Raw genomic sequence first — 14,045 nt, forward strand, 5'->3', positions numbered from 1 at the left:
TTAGCTGGGATTAAAAAAACATCTATTTGATTTCAAATATTTATTATTGATGTAATTTTATTTTACCTATTTGGAGCAACATATCATTGTTTCAGTTAAATAACATTAGGCTTTTAGAGAGGCCAAAGAAAAGTCTAATCTCATCACCACGTGAGTTACTCTCATCACATGTAAATATAAGGTTTCCGTACATCTGTTTCATAATCCTCCTCCCAGGCATGACTGGCTGAAGAATTTCAATGTCGTGACGGCTCTACACCAGCTGCCGTTCTCAAAGAGCTCTTCCTGGAAAGAGTTTGGTGAGTACTCCTGAAGACTGCCATTCTTGGAAATAAGATTGGAGGCACCAGACAATGTTTATTCCCAGCAATTGCGCTGTCATGTATCCTCATGTTTAACACTAATCTAAAAAAGACCTTCCTCTTGATTTGCACTTTGATATAAACATTTACATAAAACCAAGATTTGAGGCAAACCAAGGCTTCCACAGTGTGAATTATCTCAATGGGAAGATTGTTCTGTGCTTATAGTTTATGTGCATGAATGACTTATAGTTTAGCCATCCATACTATTCTCCCGAAATAGACAACTAAGGTTTTACAGTTTTCACTCAAAATGAATGCTATATATTCAGTTATTTTTTATTCTTCTAATGTAAGACAATTGAAACAATATAAATTTAACAAAAATTAAAGTTGTGAAACAGTAAAAAGTAGATATTTTAATCCCCTCCCTTAAAGACCTAGACTCTAGGTCCTAGAATATTCTAAACTATTTACATTAGAATAGAAAATGAGAAAGAAATATTTAGAGGGTAAAAGCAGTGATGCAGCCTCAAAAATGACAATTTTATGATAAACAGAGCAAAACGTTTTGGGTGAATCTCAATGCAGCAGATAGAATTTTTCCAACAGACAAATATTACAAAAAGATAAAGTTGACAGAAAGTTATTGATGAGGCTCATATCAAAATTTTATATATTCTTTGTAGGGAAGCTATAAGAACATAATTAAACATGTTTCATTAATTTGAAAATCCTAAAAAAAACCCTAATAAGTGTTAAATATAATTAGTAGAGGCCCAGTGCATGAAATTCATGCTCGGGTGGGGGGGTTGTCCCTCAGCCCAGCCTGCACCCTCTCCAGTCTGGGACCCCTCGGAGGATTCCGATCCCATAGGGATCAGGTCTAAACCGGCAGTCGGACATCCCTCTCACAATCCGGGACTGCTGGCTCCCAACCGCTCGACTGCCTGGCTGACTAATTGCCCCTAACAGCTTCTGCCAGCTAGCCTGATCACCCTGTAACCACTCTCCTGCCAGCCTGATCAACACCTAACTGCTCCCCTGCAGGCCCGGTTGCCCCCAACTGCCCTCCCCTGCTGGCCTGGTCCCCCCTAACTGCCCTCCCCTACTGGCCTGGTCCCCCCTCACTGCCCTCCCCTGCAGGCATGGTTTCCCCCAACTGCCCTCCCAGCCATCTTGTGGCTGTGGGCACCACCATCTTTTAGGGCATGGCAGTCAATTAGCATATTCCCTTCTTATTGGCTGTGGGCGCTGCCATCTTTCCAGCCTGCTGCTCAGTTGTTTGGTCATCCATCACTAACCCCCCTGCTGGTCTGGTCGCCCCACGCAGCCTGTTTGGTCGTCCGTTTGGTTGTGATGGTCGCTTAGGCCTTTATATATATAGATTAGTAGTAATATTAGTAGTTGTAATAATATAGTAGTGATAGTTGTTGTTTATTAAACACCTACTTCATGTTTAATATTTGCAATCAATTATATGTATTAAGTAACTTACATGATACACATATGGTCAAAGATCATAATGCTTGAATGAGATGGAGCTAGAGTAAGAAACTAAATGATCTAACTCCAAATCCTGCACTGTTGGCCACTATGCAATACTGTGTTCATTTGTATCATCACTATCATCATTTGGAAGGTGAGAGCACAGATGAGAGATAAAGTAAGTCTTTAGAAATATTACATTTAAAAATATGTTTTCATAATTTTTCCTTAATTATTCTTACATCAGCATTGTGTAGGTTGCAAGTGTTTGAAAGTGGAGAAAAAGATGAGTAAGGGAAACAAAGCAGTCTATGTCAATAATGGAACAAAAACACTAATTTCAAAACTGTTTAAATTAGTTTTAACTATTTAAATTACCTAAGTTGTCTAAATTATTTTATCTTTAAAAGTTTGTAAATGGAGAGTAATTAAAGAGAAAGAAAGAAAGAAAGGAAGGAAGGAAGGAAGAAAGGAAGGAAGGAAGGAAGAAAGAAAATAGCCTCACATCCTATTGTGTAGGGCAACTGCTCTCTTTAAATTAGTACAGTATTGGCTCATTACAGAGTATCCACCACACCTAGAGTTTCTGGATCTGGCTGCCCTGGTATCACATGAATCCATAAACATGAGCATTGCAGTTTACGCTGGGATAAACACAAGAAGATGAAGTATTCATAGACTGAACTAAACCAATCAGATTATTTCTAGTAAGAACTTCAAGAACACAGACTATAGTTAACCTATAATGAATGCCAGGCAAATGACAAATGTTGGCGTTAAGGCTGCTAGCACTGAGTCATTTAAGGGTTACCATATAAGCAGAAGAAGCCTATTCTGCTGACAGAAATGGGAGAATACAGCATATACGCAGAGACAGAAATGGGAGACATAGATTAAATTCAGTTTAACCTCTGAGAGACATAGATTAAATTCAGTTTAACCTCTGAGAGACATAGATTAAATTCAGTTTCTGACAGCTTTCCAGGTTATGTAAGACCAGTCTCTGCTAATGGTTATCGCTCAATCTCTGAGTCTGGGTTTCTTATAGAATAACACACCTCTACCTGGTCTTTGTTTGTGACTTATGAATCCTTGAAACTAAAGTGGCCATTGACTAGAGCAGTGATGGTGAACCCATGACACGCGTGTCAGAGGTGACACACGAACTCATTTTTTTGGTTGATTTTTCTTTGTTAAATGTCATTTAAATATATAAAATAAATATCAAAAATATACATCTTTGTTTTACTATGGTTGCAAATATAAAAAAAATTCTATATGTGACACGGCACCAGAGTTAAGTTAGGGTTTTTCAAAATGCTGACACTCTGAGCTCAAAAGGTTCGCCATCACTGGACTAGACCAAAATAAGTGCAGTGTGTCCATCTCCATTTTCTTATCAGAAGATGATTGAACTTGGTTTAAATTTAAGTAAAAAGACTAAGAAATTGTCCTGGCTGGTATGGCTCAATGGTTAGAGGGTTGGCACACCAACTGAAGGATAGTGGGTTTAATTCCAAGTCAAGGGCACATACCTCGGTTGCAGGTTTGATCTCCCGCCTTGGTTAGGGTGAGTGCAGGAAACAACCAATCCATGTGTCTAACCTCTGCTTGGTGTCAGGGTTTCAAAGAAAAATATTGTATATCCCCATTATGAAGGTAGCTTACACATAGTGGAGAGGATACTAATTCTAAAGTACAAAAACCATATTAAACATTTAAATGATTTTTTAAAACTTGATAGTAACTTTTTAACTTTTGCTAAGGATTAAGTTACAATTAAAATTAGATAAGCTTTTTAGCAAAATGCAAATGGTTATCTGCTAAACTGAAATAATGAATCTATCTTTATTAATACTATTTTGTAAAATATACTACCAATTAACATTAAATCAAAAAAAATGTGCCTAATGATTTAATTAGTTGCTTAATGGAATACTTAGATTCAACTATGTCATAAAAATTCTACTGTCAGTGGATTAAAGATTTAAATGTGAGACCTGAAAGGATGACACTCCAGGGAAACAAAAACTCCTTGACATGGGTTTTGGTAATGAAGTTTTGGAAACCATACAAGCAACAAAATAACATACAAGCAACAAAATAAAAAATAAACAAGTGGGACTGAATCAAACTAAAAAGCTTCTGCACAGCAAAAAAAGAAAAGAAAAGAAAAATCAACAGGATGAAAAGACAATCAATGGAATGGAAGAAATATTTGCAAAACATATATCTTATTATGGATTAATATCCAAATATATAAAGAACTCATACAACTAAAAACATACATACACACACACACACAAAAAAAAAACCAAAACACGTAATAATCCAATTTTTTGAAAAAATATATTTTATTGATTTTTTACAGAGAGGAAGGGAGAGGTAGTTAGAAACATCGATGAGAGAGAAACATCGATCAGCTGCCTCCTGCACATCTCCTACTAGGGATGTGCCCACAACCAAGGGTACATGCCCTTGACCGGAATCAAACCTGGGAACTTTCAGTCTGCAGGCCGACACTCTATCCACTGAGCCAAACCGGTTTCGACCTAATAATCCAATTTTTAAAATGGGCAAATGGCCGGAATAAATATTTTTCCAAAGATCAACTAGTCTAGATTATGATAGCTTTCTGGGGTTTTTGTGATTCCACACAAATGAAATTTTTGTTCTATTTCTTTTAAAAATGTCATTGGGAGAGTAAGCATTTTTAAATCTATCTTTTATGCTAAGCAATGTACAAAACAGAAGAAAACTTTCTTGAGAGAATAACAACAATGTAAATAATTACTCTGTTTTTTTTATTCTTTGCTTTCTTACTTTGCTTTAGGAAAGTGATAGTTAATATACTATCACCAACTATAAGAAAACCAGATACTTTGACATAAATATATCATTTTGTACAATGGCATATTGAACTATTTCATGAATGACCCAGGTTTTAAAAAAAAAGTTCTGGACTTAAGTAAAAACTAAGTATGCTTTTCTCTCTCAGGCTAGCTCGAACTAGAAAGGCATGATTACTTTCAAAACAAAATCGTGCAAACTTATGATAGACATCCTTTCTATCAAGCAAATTCTTAAAATTATTTCAAACAGGAAATACTTGATTTTCAGAAGTAGAAGAAGCAACCAGAGGACATAATTAAAACCAAATGCAAAAAAATTCATTTAACTTTCTAATACATATAGGTTGCTTATTATGTGTGTGGACAGAGGAGAGGGAGGAATCATCTAGACAACTGGTGGGTTTTAAAACAGGTGAATTTAGATAATTACAGTGAGATATAAAAGTAACCGGACAACCTCTTTCCCAGCTGGGACCCAGGAAGGTGAGGACAAGAAGAAGGTTCCTGCTGTGCCAGAACCCATGAGAAAAGGGCAAGGAATTTCAGAGCTGAAGATCGAACACCTGAGAAAGGCGTTCCCCCAAAGGATACTTTGAAAGGCAAGGAGAAAGCTTATGCATGAACATGCAGAGCACTATCACAAAGAACATAGGCATGTGTACAGACGTGAGCTCGGACAGCTAGAATGGCAAGAAAAGCTGGTGACTTCTATGTACCTGCGGAACACAAATTGGCATTTGTCACCAGGACCAGAGGTAACAATGGTGTGAGCCCAAAAGTCCGAAAGGTGCGGCAGTTTCTTCGCCTTTTTCAGATCTTCAGTGACACCTCTGCTAGGCTCAGCAAGGCTTCCGTGAACATGCTGAGGGCTGTGGGACTATATATTGCATGGGGGTACCCAAACCTGAAGCCAGTAAATGAGTTTATCTACAAGCGTGGTGTGGCCAAGTCAAAAAGAGCAAATTTCCCTGACAGACAACACATCAATTGCTTGAACTCTTGGTAAATATGGCATCATCCTCATGGAGGATCTGAAACAACTTCCTGTGGCCCTTCAAAGTACCTTCTCTATGATGTGGAATAAAGTAAAAGACCACGCGTTTTATAGAAGATGGAGATGCTGGCACAGGAAACACCAGCTCAATAGGTTTATTACAAGGATGAGATGAGGCACCTATCATGGTTATTTTTGTAATCTGGTCTGTTAATAAATTGACTGATTTCAAATTGAAATATATATCTATAATAATCTGAGAAAATAAAATAAACAATTTCTTCAAATTGCTAAAACCCATTGACGTTGCACATTTGTTTCTAAACAAAAATGTAATATTTTTGAAATTATAAATATGTGTTCAATAGAAATGGAACATAGGCATACTCATATCACTCTTCTGTATTTTCTAACATCAGTAACTTGAATTCTATATAAACTGAAACCCTTGCCATATTCCCTGAATTCTTATATTTACTTGAGTTTCACTTGTCAACACTCACTTTATATTAATGTTCTTAATCTTAGTTAGGCTTGAGGATAAAATATAAAAATGGTAATCTAGAAAACAACCTAAAAGAAATTGAAATCATAATTTAAAACTTTCCCATGAAGAAAACTCCAAGTCCAGATGTCTTTGCTGATAAATTTCTCCATATATTAAAGAAATAAATTTATCCAAATACAAACTATTCTAGGGAATAGAAAAGGAAAAAATACTTCTCAGTTCATTTTCTGAAACCAGCATAATCATCATACCAATATGTGGTATGGCCACTACAAAAATGAAAATATATAACATTTCTAATGTACATAAATATAAAAATTACAAACAAAATGTTTATAATCTTATACTTACATACACATATGTTTTCATGCCTAAGTATCAATTATTTCAGAAATTTAAAATTATAATTCATAAAACATTTATTGTAATTTATCATCTTAAAAATAAGATAGAAGAACTATATGATCATCTGCAGAGGCAGAAAAAACATTTGGTAAAATTCAACAACCATTTATGATATAAACATCATAAAAATATCTAGAGATTGAAGGCATCTCCCTTAATTTAATTAAAATTTTCTACCAAAAAAATCTACAACTATCACACTAAAAGGTGAACTATGTAATGCTTTCTCTTTAATATTGGAAAAAAGGTAAGGATAATGTAAACTTTCACCACTTCTTTTCAATTTTGTACTAAAGGTCCCAGCCAATGTATTACCAGGTTGATTAAACCTATAAATATTGGAAAGAAACAAGTAAAATTATTTTTATCACAAGTGGCATAAGTATGTCTAGATAATTCAAAGGAATAAAAATGTTAGTATTAATTAGTGATTAATAAGTAATTAATATTTGTATTAATTAATATTAGTAAATGTAACACTAACTCAATGTGGTTCTGGAGGGCATTCTAGTAATTTACACATTCCCTGAAATTGCAGGATAAAGGCTATCTGATAGAATGCTGTATGCTAAATTTATAGAGTGGCAAAAGAACTTGACAGATTTTTTTTTGTTCTGAGGAAGTAAATTTACTGGTGTTCTCACTAATAAACTTGCTTTATTTCCCAGGAAATGAGTGACTACACATTTGCTTTCACAGTGTAAGGCAGACTATGTAAGTGGTTTGAGGTGAAAATTGGTAGATAGTGGAACAGATAAGTGTTAGTATTTTTCCAGCTTTATTATATTTTTTATGGTCAAGAGTAGAGGGGGAGAAATTTGGAGAATCTTATATAATAAAAGCCTAATTTCTAACTGTCTGGTCGGCTGGTCGGCCGTTCAACCAATCAAAGTATAATATGCTAATGATATGCTAAGGCCACTCAACCGCTTGCTATGATGTGCACTGACCACCAGAAGGCAGACAGTTGACCAGTAGGTTAGCTTGCAGCTGTATCCCTCCTGGGCCTCAATCATGCACTGGTGGGGTCCCTCAGCCTGGCCTGTGCCCGCTCACAATCTGGGACCCCTCAGGCGATGTCAGAGAGCCGGTTTTGGCCTGATCTCACAGGCCAGGCTGAGGGACCCAACTGGTACACAAATTCATGCACCGGGCCTCTAGTATTTAATGATGTTGCAGTTGGTCATTAGGTATCAAGAGTCCAAATATAGCTTAATATTCAATATACTAGAGGCCCGGTGCACGAATTCGTGCACAGGTGGTGTCCCTCCCGGCCGATTGGGGCTGTCTTGCCCAGCCCAATCAGGGCCGGCTGGGGGGGAGGGACCACGGGAGGTTGGCTGTGAGAACGCACTGACCACCAGGGGGCAGCTCCTGCGTTGAGCATCTGCCCCCTGATGGTCAGTGCACGTCATAGCTACTGGCCGGTTGTCAGGTTGTAACAGTCGCTTAGGCTTTTATATATATAGATTGTTATGAATGAGCAACAGGTTCAGTTCAAATTTAGGTTTAATAGCAACATACTATGTTAGAGATTAATGGTTGCATTTCCAACATATATTCTTTTCTTCTTCAGTATAACAAAACCTTGGTTGCAATTCACAGCTTTCCTTGACACTGGGTGTGGTATGGGACTAAATTCTAGCCAATGAATTAGATCCATACATGGTGGACGACTGAGTCAAATAACTTGGTAAAGCTCATTCCAGCCCAGTTTGTATCCCTTTGTGATAGATTCTTTTTCAGTACCAAACATCTGAGCTTTTATTACATGTTAAGAACTCTCCTTTTTGTTTTATGTGTAGTATCTAGTTACATCCTCAGCATGATTCTTCGAGATGAGTGCTGGATTGCCTCCATGTAAACAACAGAGTGGAGCTGAGTTTTGAGCAGGATAACAAATGATAAAGCACAGATCTGAATCCAGGCTGAGGCTGTTAATGTAATTATGTTGGATATGCTTTTAAGATTTTGTTACACATCCTAATGGCATCACCGAGTATTTGTATTTGTCTGCATCTTTTCGTGTTTAGTCACCTTGATGATATTCCTCTTAAAAGGATCAAGTGTTCCTTTTGTTAAGGTATCCCTCATGTTTCTACCATTCTGTTTGGTGTGTTCCTGCATGATCACTTGAACAAAATAACTGTAGTGACTCATCAGTGGATGAGTCTTTGAGTTGATACCATAAAGGCCTGTGTGTGGTGCAAGGGGGGAGAAGGGAAGAAGGGAATAAGGATGAATGTCCAGGTGTACAGAGGACAGCTAAAACCTTTCATTCCTTACCAGAAAAAAAACAACAATATTTTTCCTGACTTTCAATTTCATCAAGTAAATATAATGAGTAACACTGATTGAATTCTGAGATTGTGGGTTTCTGGGTTCATGAGTTTGTTGTCTCCGTGTTCATAGCAGCACCCATTCTGCACACCAGATGGCATGATGGACTCTAGCTACAGAAGCATGAGACACCAAAACTGATATGCATGAGAAAGAAAATGTCACTCACTCTTGATTTATCTCATTTGATTCACATTATTTACATGGAAAGTGGAATTATATTTTAACATTTATTCTGCTATAAACACACATTTATTTAGTAGTATGTATTTGTGTAAGCCAAATTGAAATATATTCATGCATATATGTTGATTGCAAAGCCCATAAAAATGTAGTATTGGAGTTAATTATTGTATTAAATACTTGCTATGCTGATAAAAGTTAGCACCATTGAGGGGTCATATTGAGGAAGTTATAGACATTTCACCTGAGGAATACCCCATGATGCAGATCTATTGCACCTAGAGACAAGTAGCCACGATGAAAATGATATGTGTGATAACAGCCACAATGTGACGCTCTTGTACCTCTACCCCTGAAATTCACAGAATGCTTAGGTGCTTCTAATATTTCCTTGGCTATTGGTTAAAAGCAGACGTAGCTTTGTCCAAATCTTAATTCTACCATTTAGTTCAGTGGTTCTCAACCTTCCTAATGCCGCAACCCTTTAATACAGTTCCTCATGTTGTGGTGACCCCCAATTTCATTGTTACAAATCGAACATAATTAAAGCATAGTGATTAATCACAAAACAATATGTAATTATATATGTGTTTTCCGATGGTCTTAGGTGACCCCTGTGAAAGGGTCGTTCGACCCCCAGGTTGAGAACCGCTGATTTAGTTGACATGTGTCACATGGAATAAGTTACTCATCCCTTTTTCTTTATCTGGAAGATGGGGATGATACTAATTGCACTACCTTGATAGAACTATTCTAAGAAATCAGTGATGTCACGCATGCCAGATTTAGGCTATAAAAACATGCAATAAATATCAGCTGTTACTAGTAATGTAGTAATAGTAATAGCAGTAACAATAGTTGTATGAATTCTGAAGATAATAAAAAAGGAAGCAAGAATAAATTTTTAACAATTAATTTTAAGAAAAGTAGAGTATATATTTTCACATGACAGGAAATCATGTCCAATATATTTAGTTTTAACTGTGTTTTAGAAATTGGTCATGCACAATTGCATTATCCAAAACTAAATAGAAATTCCAAAAGCAGCACACTTTGTAGCCATAGAGTTCAGTTGTCTAGGACTCTAGTTTGTGATCTTTATTTCCTAGTCTCTATTGGGGTAGTGATGTCAAGGAAAAGGCCCTCTAAAATCCCACCACATAATCTGTCAGACAATCACAGTAATACCACAAGTGATTACTCTGAGTAGCCGTTGTGAACAAGGTACATGTTATAGTGATTCATTACTGAAACAATATTAACTCAAGAACACTTTGAAACTGAGCCTTAAGTGCAATATAATACCACATGGCTATATTTATGAATGAGGTTTTTCTAAGGCAATGGGAAGAATTTGATATAAAATGCCTCAGTTTGTGTGGACTTAAAATATTTACTTCTCCGTAACAAGAAACCATTTTTTCGTCTTTGGAATGTTTTTCATGTGAAGCAGCATCTCCTTTTAAAACTGAAAGAATTTGACCTCTGAAAACTAGTAAATTTGACTTTTGCATAACTAATGAATTGCTTGTTTATACCTTCCTAGTTGGTAAGGCACTGAAATAGCCTTACCAATAATTGCATGGCGCAACCAATGCTAGAATCAGAAATAAAAACTTTTTTTTCAGATAAAAATTCCCAGGTGATGATTGGATAAGACAGATGTGTTGTAGCATAAAGTAGAAAGATGGTGTTTAGATTAACCTATATTGCTTTCAGTAGCCCCAATATCTGCCAAAATGTTATGGCCAAAGCAAAACCTATCTTTTTGCATATACAGTGTGTGGCAAAAGTAATATAATAATCAATAATACAAGTAATATAATAATTTATAAGTACTGATACAAGAATAAACTCTGTTTTGTGTACTCACAAATATAAACCTACTTTTGCCACATCCTGTATAATTATTCTACCTAATGAATGGAGAAAGAAGCTATTTTTATAGACAATGACAATAGACAGCAAACTTGACATGACTGCTAGGCCAAATGTATCTGGAAAAATGACAAAATGTAGTTTCATTTACAAATTAATTCTAAAATTCATTCATATTCACAATCTAGACTTTATTTAAACATACAGAGTGTGTAGTCTTCCTTTTATTATATACAATGAATAATATATTTTTTCTTCACCCTTCATTAAAAAAATAATTAAAATTTTATATATAACTGACTGCAATAAAAATGTACATACATGTTTCCCTGAATAGAGAATGGTTTATTATAACTTTTAAGTCTTGTTCATGACAAATAGTGTAGACAGTGTTAAAAGAGAATTATGTAAAAATATCTAACTTTAGTTTTAGCTAAGAAATAGAAATCTAGGCCATTAAGTACCAACTCTCCCAGCCAGTGAGACCCCCTTAAGTTTGGTTGCTACCTATAAGAGAAATGAAGAAAGAATCTAGCAACATTAAAATAAGATGTCATAATAGCTATAGGAGTGGATGTATTAGAAAATTTCAATCTCCAGCTTAGCAAGCTTTTTACTTCATCTATTTTGCATGAACTTTTCTATTTTTAATGGGATGATTTTGCATTTATAGAGTAGGACGCTAGAATACCAACATAGAAAATAATTTTGCTTTATCTGATTATTTCTTTCTATTTTTTCTTTGCTGTTCTGTTGTGATGTATAAAAGTTATGTGAAACCATAATACTTCTACATTAGCATAGTAAATCTTTCACATTTGCACCTTAATATATTTTAAGAGTTAACAAGGTTGAAGTAATAAATAGTAATATCACAAAAACTGGTTTAAAGTAGCATTACTAAAAGGTAATATACAGTAAAAAATAGTCAAAATTTCTATAGTATACATTTTGACAAAATACTATGTCTCTATGCGTAAAAACACTTGCAATCAATGTTTCTAACTTTATCGCAATTTTCTATGTAACCGGAGTCAAATATATTGAGCTTCCTAGAAGATAATCTTTAATAGTCAATTTGCAAAGGGATATTATCAGAACTTGGCTGAAAGTAAATCCTGGGGTTTTGGAAGGTTTTATATATGCTAGTGCAAACTTAATTTCTGTAGCACTTAGATATTACTCTGTCTCATTGTGCAAAAGAATTAAAACATTTAGATTAAAAAAGGTTAATCCTAGTTTTAGTTTAGAAGTATAAAAATCTCACTCACCATTATCTAGGTTTTACATAATGCATTCCAATTTTTACATAATGGACACTAGGCTGCATACATGCAAAAATATACACTAATTTTTAAGATAGCTACAATAAGACTACTTCTACATTTTTTAAAATGTCTCGCTTTTTTTTACAGAATTTCAGTTTGCTCACTATAAAATGTTCTCATTATTTCTCCTGGTGTGTGTAATAATACTAAGTGAGAGAGATGATTATGATGATAGTAAGGAGGTGCCCCAATTTAATCTAATTAGCAGATTTTGTTATTTTTAAAGCTCATTCTCCTCTGTCATTTCTTCTGCTATTTCCCCAGAGATTTCACTCCAGAGTCTAAAAGGATTTGAAGGAGCTAAATTCTTCCCTCTCCTTTAATTCTCATCAAGAATCCTGTTTTTTAACACTGCCAAGGAAATAAAAACTTCAATACACTCTCCCAAAAGCACCTGCTTTAGGCAAGGCTTTTAATGATATCCAGGATACGTTTAAAGCCACAGTAGCAAAATGTTTATTCTTAAAAGAAAATTAGATTAGTATACATTTAGCTACAATTATGTAGCTAAAACATGAAGATAAATGGCATAAGAGCTATCTTTAATATAAAAGTGCTACCATGTGGAAAAATGAATAGAAACAATTTTGAGACACTTCACAGAAAATAAATTAAGCTAGTGGATGAGATGCCCATAGCCTATACAATGAAGACATTCTCTTAACAATTAGGGTAATTCTTGATCAAGCAGTTGCTAATTTATTGGCTATTTTCTAGAGAGATGCACAGGAAAGAAAATCAATTGGATGATCTCTAAATTCATTTTAGATCTGGTGATTAAACCTTTAGTGAGTCAAAAGAGAATCTTTAATTTCTTCTGTGTAGCACAGTTCCTAGTATTTTATTAATTATTAATAATTATACTCTGATGATACAGGTTGTTTAACCAAAACTCCAACACACCAGAAAAAAATGTTGTACATATCCTCTTATAAAATTGGCTCTTTTGGTATAGTTAATCTCAGTTTTAGTTAAGTTGCTGACTGGTTTCATTGTATTTTCTTCTGACAATAAGCAGAAGACACCATTGAGTATGCAGTCAGGAAAATCCTCATAGAGGAGCTAAGATATTTTATCTTTTGTTGTTGTTGTTGTTAATCCTCACCCTAGGATATTTTTTTTCCATTGATTTTTAGAGAGTGTGGAAGGGAGAGGGAGAGACAGACAGAGAGGAAAATTGATGTGAAAGAGACACATTGATTGGTTGCCTCCCACACCCGCGCTGACCGGGGCTGGGATCAAGCCTGCAACCGAGGTTGAACCCGAGACCCTTCAGTCCTCGGGTAAACACTCCAACCACTGAGCAGCCAACTGAGGCAGATATTTTATCTTTTGCCACTGAAGTATATACATCAGTCTAGAATACACAAAAAGAAAGCCAACTTAATAAGCAAGTAGGATTATACTGTTTAACAACTGAAAAAATTAAGGGGGAAGATTAAAATATGGACAAACACCTTAGTTTTACAACTAGGTATATTGAGAGATTCAATATCACAGAAATAACAGCACCAGAATTCACCTTTCTAATTAAATTTTATTTTTTGAATTTGTTTTATGTAAAGCTCAACATTCTTTCTACTTATTTGTCTTATATTTCAAAAGAGAAAAGAAAATACTATGAATTATTTTCACAAATTGTGATTGCAAGTTCCAGAAGCAGGTCTTGAAGAGTAGGGTACTGGTTAATGGACTATAGATAAATGATTTTTTATGACTCTCTTTTCCTTAACAGTAAATCTTACCAACAGGAGCATCTTCAAATAT

General features: G+C 35.1%; 1 pseudogene; it reads left to right on the forward strand.

The window, feature by feature from the left end:
- LOC102773501 overlaps positions 1-5,811 on the forward strand; it is a 6,433-nt pseudogene extending 622 nt beyond the window's left edge.
- Positions 5,812-14,045: the final 8,234 nt, after the last annotated feature.

The sequence above is a fragment of the Myotis davidii genome, unplaced genomic scaffold (assembly GCF_000327345.1).
Source record: "Myotis davidii unplaced genomic scaffold, ASM32734v1 scaffold49, whole genome shotgun sequence".
NCBI classification, from domain to species: Eukaryota; Metazoa; Chordata; class Mammalia; order Chiroptera; family Vespertilionidae; genus Myotis; species Myotis davidii.